This window comes from Xenopus laevis, chromosome 8S, assembly GCF_017654675.1.
Source record: "Xenopus laevis strain J_2021 chromosome 8S, Xenopus_laevis_v10.1, whole genome shotgun sequence".
Lineage (NCBI taxonomy): Eukaryota > Metazoa > Chordata > Amphibia > Anura > Pipidae > Xenopus > Xenopus laevis.
This window is the reverse complement of record NC_054386.1, coordinates 91,546,788-91,555,432: the sequence shown is the minus strand read 5'-3', so window position 1 is coordinate 91,555,432 and position 8,645 is coordinate 91,546,788. Positions and strand designations below refer to the sequence as shown.

General features: G+C 42.1%; 1 long non-coding RNA gene across 1 annotated transcript; it reads left to right on the top strand.

Moving 5' to 3' along the window:
• The first annotated feature begins 2,202 nt into the window (after positions 1-2,202).
• Positions 2,203-6,230, top strand: LOC121397552. The gene is made up of 2 exons (XR_005963747.1): positions 2,203-3,109; positions 5,677-6,230. It is a non-coding gene; the product is annotated as an uncharacterized LOC121397552 (long non-coding RNA).
• Positions 6,231-8,645: the final 2,415 nt, after the last annotated feature.

The window sequence follows — 8,645 nt, the reverse complement described above, 5'->3', positions numbered from 1 at the left end:
CTGGGCCCCGCCCACACTGACGACCAAGCTCCGCCCCATATCCCGCCCACATCGCAGTTAAAAGACCACACAGACATCAGCGCTAAAAAAGTAACCCCCCCCCCCACACAAGTTGTAAAAGCTATTGATGGTCAGGGCCCCCTTATAAAAAAAATTGGGGCCCCAAAAAAAAAAAAATTAAAATTTTTTTTTTTTAAAAACATTGGTGGCAGGGGCCCCCTGTTAAAAAAAACTTGGGGCCCCAACAAAAAAAAATGTAAAAAAAACTAAAAAATAAACAAACATTGGTGGCAGGGCCCCCTTCTAAGTTTAAAAACAAATTGGGGCCCCAAAAAAAAATTTGAAAAAAAATTAATTTTTTTTTGAAAAAAAAAAAAACATTGGCGGCAGGGGCCCCCTTATAAGTTAAAAACAAATTGGGGCCCCAAAAAAAAATTTGAAAAAAAATTAATTTTTTTTTGAAAAAAAAAAAAAACATTGGCGGCAGGGGCCCCCTTATAAGTTAAAAACAAATTGGGGCCCCAAAAAAAAAATTTGGAGAAAAAAAAATTTTTTTGAAAAAAAAAAAAATGGTGGCAGGGGCCCCCTTACAAGTTAAAAACAAATTGGGGCCCCAAAAAAATTTAAAAAAAAAATAATTTTTTTTGAAAAAAAAAAAAACTGGTGGCAGGGGCCCCCTTACAAGTTAAAAAATTTGGGGCCACCAAAAAGAAAATTAATTTTTTTTTTAAAAAAAAAACCCAAAAAAAAACAATGGTGGCAAGGGGCCCCTTACGAGTAAAAAAAAAATTGGGGCCCCAAAAACAAAAGTTTTAAAAAAAAGATTGGTGGCAGGGGCCTATAGAATATTAAAATAATACATTGGTGGCCAGGGGATTAAAAAAAAAAAAAACACAAACTGGTGTTCAGTAGAATTGAACTCATGGCTTCAGTACTTCAACTTCGCCTCCTTTCGTGACTTCGGGTCTTTTCACCGCTTCAGGACTTCGGCTTCGGCTGTTTTCGTGACTTCGGGTCTTTGCGCTGCTTCAGGACTTCGGCTTCGGCTGTTTTCGTGACTTCGGGTCTTTTCGGCGCTTCGTGACTTCGGGACTTCGGCTTTTTCCGTGACTTCGGGTCTTTTCGTCGCATCGGCTTCGGCTTTTCGGCACTTCCGCATTCGGTACTGAAGAGGAATGACGTACGGCTCGGGCGCTCGTAAGGGGGGCCCGGATCTTCAAAAAAATGCAGCGCTGCCGGGCCCCCCTTCATGCCCGGGCCCGGTACGCTTGTCCCCCCTGTCCCCCCCTGATGGCGGCCCTGTGTACGCCTGCACTCATATCTTGTATGGCAAACTTTATTCTAGTGTTGCTTATTAGAGGGATTCTGTCATGATTTTTATGTTGTTTTTATTTCTAAACTACACTGTTTACACTGCAAATAATTCACTCTACAATATAAAATTTCATTCCTGAACCCGCAAGTGTATTTTTTTTAGTTGTAATATTGGTGTGTAGGTGCATCTCAGGCCATTTTGCCAGGTCATGTGCTTTCAGAAAGAGCCAGCACTTTAGGATGGAACTGCTTTCTGGCAGGCTGTTGTTTCTCCTACTCAATGTAACTGAATGTGTCTCAGTGGGACCTGGATTTTACTATTGAGTGCTGTTCTTAGATCTACCAGGCAGCTGTTATCTTGTGTTAGGGAGCTGCTATCTGGTTATCTTCCCACTGTTCTGTTGTTAGGCTGCTTGGGGGGGGTGATATCACTCCAACTTGCAGTACAGCAGTAAAGAGTGACTGAAGTTTATCACAACACAAGTCACATGACTGGGGGCAGCTGGGAAACAGACAATATGTCTAGCCCCATGTCAGATTTCAAAATTAAATATTAAAAAACATGTTTGCTCTTTTGAGAAACGGATTCCAGTGCACAATTCTGCTGGAGCAGCACTATTAACTAATGGTTTTTGGGGAAAAAAAACATGTATGTACTGTAAAAAATTACGGTATCCCTTTAAGGCATTGTAAAATCTTCTTATAAACCATTGTAAAGCGAGTGACTATATAAATGAATTAGAATGATTTTTTTGTACATTTTTTTGCCTCTAATAAAATAAATATAATAAAGAAAATATAATAAAATGTAAAACTCTAATAAAAAAAAAGTCTGCCTTCGTGACACTGCCCTTGTAGACAGCACTGTTCTAAGTGTTATATTATCTGAGTAGAACTGTATAGATTCCTTCCCAAAGAATAGCATTACAGTTCATTCAAGGAAGAAAAGGAGTTAAACCGAGCCTTAAGGCCAATAATCCAGACTTGCAACCCATCCTTGTAAAATATTAGATTCCAATCCCATCAGACTCTGTTATGCAGGTACCAGGCTGTATCACTGCTACAAACTTCATGTGCTGGGGGGGGGGTTCTGGCACAAATAATACATTAGTCATCATTCGAGTGATTTTTTTAATTAGTTTCTTTTTTTTTTTCTTCTTCCTCCTCCCCTCATTCTCTTCTTCTTTATTTTCTTTTGCCCCCTGATGGTTGTCAGAGTGACATATGAGAAGGGGTGAGGGGAGAGAGCAGCTGAATGAGAAGGTGTTGGCAGTTTAAAAAGATCTTGTCCTGAGGGCTGAGCGTGGGAGGAGGTAAAAAGAGCTGGAGGGAGCGAGGATAAGAGTCATCTAAATGCTCAGGGGAAGAGGAGGGATAGCATTCCTTTAAATCCATTCAGCCACTCGGCTATTTCCTGCTTTGGTTCAGCAGCCAACACGCACCACCTGCTTTTGCTTAGAAATTTCCTGTTTATATCCTTTAGAAGTAGGGGGGGGGAAAGAAAAGAGCGCTGCAGTAACTCTTTCTCCTATTCAAAGACAAATGAGAGCGAAGATCTGGAGTTAACCCCCATTGCCGTTCCACATCGACCGAATAAAGCTGAGAACTTCCCAGAACCTGAAGTTCAGCTGTAGAGCCACAGGTTGGGCAAGTCCATCTGCTTCATAGAGAATTGATGAGATGGCACAAAATATCTGGATCCATGTCAGGTGTGAATGCCATCACATCACCATGGCTTTATCATGGTATCCTCGTAACCAGAAGACACTCGCACGCCCTTATAATAAGATGTTAGGTAAGCTTGGTGCTCAGTGTTGGAGGATACGGCAACCACTCATATTACACGTAAAAAATGAAGCACACTGGCACACAGGACCGCCATCAGAAATCGCAGGGCCCCATATGACAAAATTTCCAGGGCCCCCTGGGCTGCGCCCACCGCAAGCCCCACCTACAGGTCCGCCCTCCCCACCCCACAGGTCCGCCCCCCACCACACAGTAAAAAAAACAAAAAAATATCGGTGGCTAGGGTTCCCACATGTTAATAAAAAATAAAAAGATATTGGTGGTCAGGGCCCCCCATAAAAAACATTTGTGGCCAGGACCCCCCCATTAAAAAATATTGGTGGCTAGGAACCCACATGAGAAAAAAAAATTGGTGGCCAGGGCCCCTTAAACGTCCATGCCTTCCCGAAGTCTCTCAGAAAAATGGGGGGCCCGGCTAATCAAGCAAGTGTGGCGTGGCCGGGCCCCCTTACCCTCGGGGCCCCCTACAACTCTCCCCCCTGTCCCCCCCTGATGGCTGCCCTGCTGGCACACAAAGTATTTATATGCATGGTAATGCAGAAGTTTAAAGTTTCGTAACCTCCAAACTTTACACTTCTACATTAAAAACGTGCAAAAGTTTACCCTGCAGCCTAATGCTGTGTGTGCCAGTGTGCTTTTTCTCTACATTTATCTTGGTATCCCCAATAGTGATGGGCGAATCTGTCCCGTTTCCCTTTGCAGAATAATTCGAGAAACAGCGGAATTTCGCAAAACGCATTGAAGCCAATGGGCGTCAAAATTATTTAGACGCGAGTGACAATTTTTGACACGAGTGACAATTTTTATATCATCATCATATATTTATATAGCGCTGTCAAGATACGCAGTGCTTTATATGCACGACTATTTTGTCAAAATGCATTAAAGTCTACAGGCGTCCGAATGATTTTGATGCGCAAAATTTTTATGCGCTCGACAATTTTGACACACAAAAATTTTTTTATGCGATGCAAATTTTTGACGCAGTATAACAAAAATATTTGCAGTGGCGCAACGCAGAAGTTTCCTGCGAATCCATGCCTGCCTAATTTATTTGCCTGGGGCAAATTTGCCAGTTTCCCGCCGGTGAATAAATTTGCGAAATTGCAGTGAAAATTCGCTGACGAAAATTCGATTTCGATGTCGGCATCGAAGTGTTAATGGGTGCCGGCATCATCTCCAGTTCACAAATTTTCCGCCAGTTTTGCGAATGTCCCGCGAAATTCATAGCGAAGTGAAACGGGACAAATTCGCCCATCACTACCCATCACTTATCCCCCAATAATACATCATGGGACATTCACCTACATGGAGTGCCATGATGAGTTGGCCAGCTGACTGTAACAAATGTCTGCTGCTTATGATGATACAAAGTTGCCCTTACATTAGAGAAGTCCTCCACTCTGTCCCCAGTATATCTGTAAGTGACGCACATAAAATACATAGGTCAATATTACTGGAATCACAGGTTTTGTCTCTACATATTGAAGCTCACTAGTGATGGGCAAATTTTTTCACCAGCCATAGATTCCGCATTTTGCCATCTGCAAATATTTTTGCAAAACCGCTGCAAAGATTTGTTGTGTCAAAAAAGTTGCTCAACAAAAAAACTCCCATGGACTTGAATGCATTTGGAACAATAAGTCGCCTTAAAGGGTTGGTTCACCTTTTAAGTTAACTTTTAGTATGTTATAGAATGGTCAATTCTAAGCAACTTTTCAATTGATCTTATTTATTTTATTTTATATAGTTTTTTAATTATTTGCCATCTTCTTTTGACTCTTTACAGCTTTCATGGACCCCGTCTAAAAACAAATGCTCTGTAAAGCTACACGTTTTGTTATTACTACTTTTAAGTACTCTTCTTTCTATTGAGATCCTCTTTTTTATTCATATTCCAGTCTCATTCAAATCAGTGCATGGTTGCTAGGATAATTTGGACAATAGCAACCAGATTCCTGAAATTGGAAACGGAAGAGCTGCTGAATAAAAAGCTTAATAACTTTAAAATCACAAATAATAAAAAATGAAAGCCAATTGCAAATTGTTTTAGAATATCCCTCTCTACATCATACTAAAAGTTAACTTTAAGGGGTGGTTCACCTTCAAGTTAACTTTTACTATGATATAGAATGGCCAATTCTAAGCAACTTTTCAATTGGTCTCTATTATTTATTTCTTATTGTTTTTTTATTTATTTGCCTTTTCCTTCTTACTCTTCCCAGCTTTCAAATGGGGGGTCACTGACCCCATCTAAAAAACAAATACTCTCTAAGGCTACACCTGTAATGTTTTTGCTACTTTTTATTCCTCATCTTTCTATTCAGGCCTCTCCTATTCATATTCCAGTCTCTTATTCAAATCAATTGTCTCAGAATATCCCTCTCTACTTCATACTAAAAATTAACTCAAACGTGAACAACCCCTTTAAAGGTGAACGACCCCTCAAAAAATTGTCACACGTAAAACATTTTTGAAGCCAATTGACTTCAGTGGGTTTAGCATATTTTTCGCTGTTTTGCAAATTTTTCTGCATTTTCGCAAATCTTTCGACAGAGCGAAACGGGACATATTGGCTGATCACTAAAGCTCGCCAGATGAAATGATGAAGTGAGCTACTTGGATCCAGCTCCAGAAAAAGGTTTTGACACAATGGTTGAGGATTACTCGGTTTCCTGTTACTCAAAACATATTGGCTTGCCTCCTGGCGTCTAGTAGTTTTTCAAGACGGGTACGTGGACTTGGTGCAGTTCCATTTTCAAAGTCTTTCAAAACCCCAGGCCTGTTGTTTAAAATGTCTCTGCTACTTGCCTAAGTGATTCACTGAAACAAATGAGTCAAGCAGTCTCCGCCAGATAATGCATTGCAGGCCTCTCCAAGACCAAGAGACTGCTCTATGGTGTCTAATCCACACACAGTAACAATGGCCTCTATTATTGACACTGTGATCAGCAACCAATATCAGTTCAAGTGGGACAGATGTTGCCCTGGAGACATTTGACCTTTGCGTCTTGAACCTTAAAGAGATTCTGTTATGATTTTTATCGTGTCGTTTTTATTTCTAAATTACACTGCAAAAATTCACTCTACAATAAAATTGAATTCCTGAACCAGCAAGTGTATTTATTTAGTTGTAATATTGGTGTTTAGGTGCATCTCAGGTCATTTTGCCTGGTCAAAAGAACAAGCACTTTAGGATGCAACTGCTTTCTTGCAGGCTGTTGTTTCTCCTACTCAATGTAACTGAATGTGTCTCAGTGGGACATGGGTTTTTACTATTGAGTGCTGTTCTTAGATCTACCAGGCAGCTGTTATCTTGTGTTAGGGAGCTGCTATCTGGTTACCTTCCCGTTGTTCTGTTGTTAGGCTGCTGGGGGGAAAAGGGAGGGGGTGATATCACTCCAACTTGCAGTACAGCAGTAAAGAGTGACTGAAGCTTATCAGAGCACAAGTCACATGACTCGGCGCAGCTGGGAAACTGACTATGTCTAGCCCCATGTCAGATTTCAAAATTAAATATAAAAAAAATCTGTTTGCTCTTTTGAGAAACAGATTTCAGTGCAGAATTCTGCTGGAGCAGCACTATTAACTGATGCCTTTTGAAAAAAACACGTTTCCCATGATAAAAAGAAAGGAATATGATCACATGCGGTAGAAGATTATTGGAGGGCTAAAATAGTGCCAGGGCAGATTGGCTGAGGTGCAAAAGTGTAAGTTCTAAGTCTTATTCTTTAAATGCAAGTTTGTTGCGTCAGTTGACTCAGGCCACCATGTGAACCCTGGAGCTACTGCCAACTCTAAGGGTGGCAGTAGCACCATTGTTCCCCTGTGTCAATAAACACACGGGGGGGGCATATCTAAATGTAGCACAATACATATGTTTGCTTTCTACATTTTTCCCTAAACAAATAAATATTGCATTGTTGTGGCCTTTTCTTCCAGTTGCAAATTAGGGATAGGTGGCAGACACAGGTCACAACGTGGCCCTCAACAATTGCAGCCTTATGGCAAGTGGTGATGACAGGGCTGGCCTGTGCTAACCAACAGGGCCACTATCAGGGGGCACAGGGTGTACAGTTTTACCGCCCCCGAGCCTAAAGGAGGGCCCGCTGTGCCGCTCTTTCTGAATTAGCCCCCCTTGCATTGTGTCCCTAAAACCTGAAGTCCCAAAATCCTGAAGAAACAAAAACCCGAAGACCTGAAGTGCCGAAGACACGAAGTCCCTAAAACCAGAAGACCAAAAGTCCCGAAGACCCGAAGTGCCAAAAACACAAAGTCCTAAAAACCTGAAGCCATGAAAGGAGCCAAAGGAAACAAGGAAGAAGGACAAGGAAGAAGAACTTCCTCTGAATATTGGCCACCAATGTTTTTTTTTTACCTCGTGGGGGGGAGAGGCTCACTGCCTACGGGTTTTTTAACTTGTAGGGGGGACCCTAACCACCAATTGTTTTTTTTTTAACTTGTAGAGTGGACCTTGGCCACAATGGGTTTTTAGCGCCCATGTTTGTGTGGCTTTTTTTACTGCGGTGTGTAGGGTCAAGAGCAAGGACTGTGGTGGTGGGTGGGGCCCATAAATTTTTGTAATAAGGGGCTCCCGTGATTTCTGATGGTGGCCCTGCTCACCAATGTTGTGCTCTTCACCTTGCCAGGCCAAGTAGGCTGGGTGCCCTAGGAAACCTTACTGACCATCTTGCGTGCATGTGTTCTCACTGCGGAGGTGGCAGCATGGGCACAAGGGGACATTGACTATTGTGTAGTGGGGGGACAAAGGCCTGGACAAGGTGTAGGACAATGTGTGTGTCTATTCCCCCCCCCAAGGCATGTGCTCCTTCTGCTTACCTCTAGTTCTGGCCCGGGCACATTGTACTGGACGTTTTATCTGTTAGAGGTGCAGAGCACAGCCAGACCCCCAATAGAAGTGCTCTTTACATGAGAGCACTCCCATCCAGTGTCTTTGGAAAACAACATCTACTGTAGCCAAAGTCAATTCTCCTCCAGATATCTCAATCAGCTTCATTGGAATTAACATGTATTGAATTTCCTTTAAGGAAAAAAAGAAAGTAAAAAAACCTCTGGTTTTGGGTGGAGTCCCCCTTTAATACACTAAGCAATGCCCTGTGTGCTTGAATAGGAAGTTAAAGAAATTCCAGCGTTTGTAAGTAAAATACACCACAATCTGGAGCTATTTTGCCATGGTGCAACTAACCACAGGAATGAGCTGGAAACACACATGCAAATTGTTCTCTCTTTTGTGTCAGCGAGGAGAACCACCTGTCCAGCATTTTCACGGGCAATCAGGAATGTGTCAGCTCCATGGAAATTCCTTCATGGAATCTTTCTTTTTTCACATAACAAGGAACAAGATTGTGTTGCATAAAGGAATCAGTGATCTATTCCTGCACTTGGGGGAACACAGTGTAAGTGATTATTGCACTCTGGCATCCATTCTGTCCCTACAAAACAAACCCGCCAGGGTCCCAGAATGGAAGCCAATGCCTGGGCTTTTATGGATTGACACGGTGCCC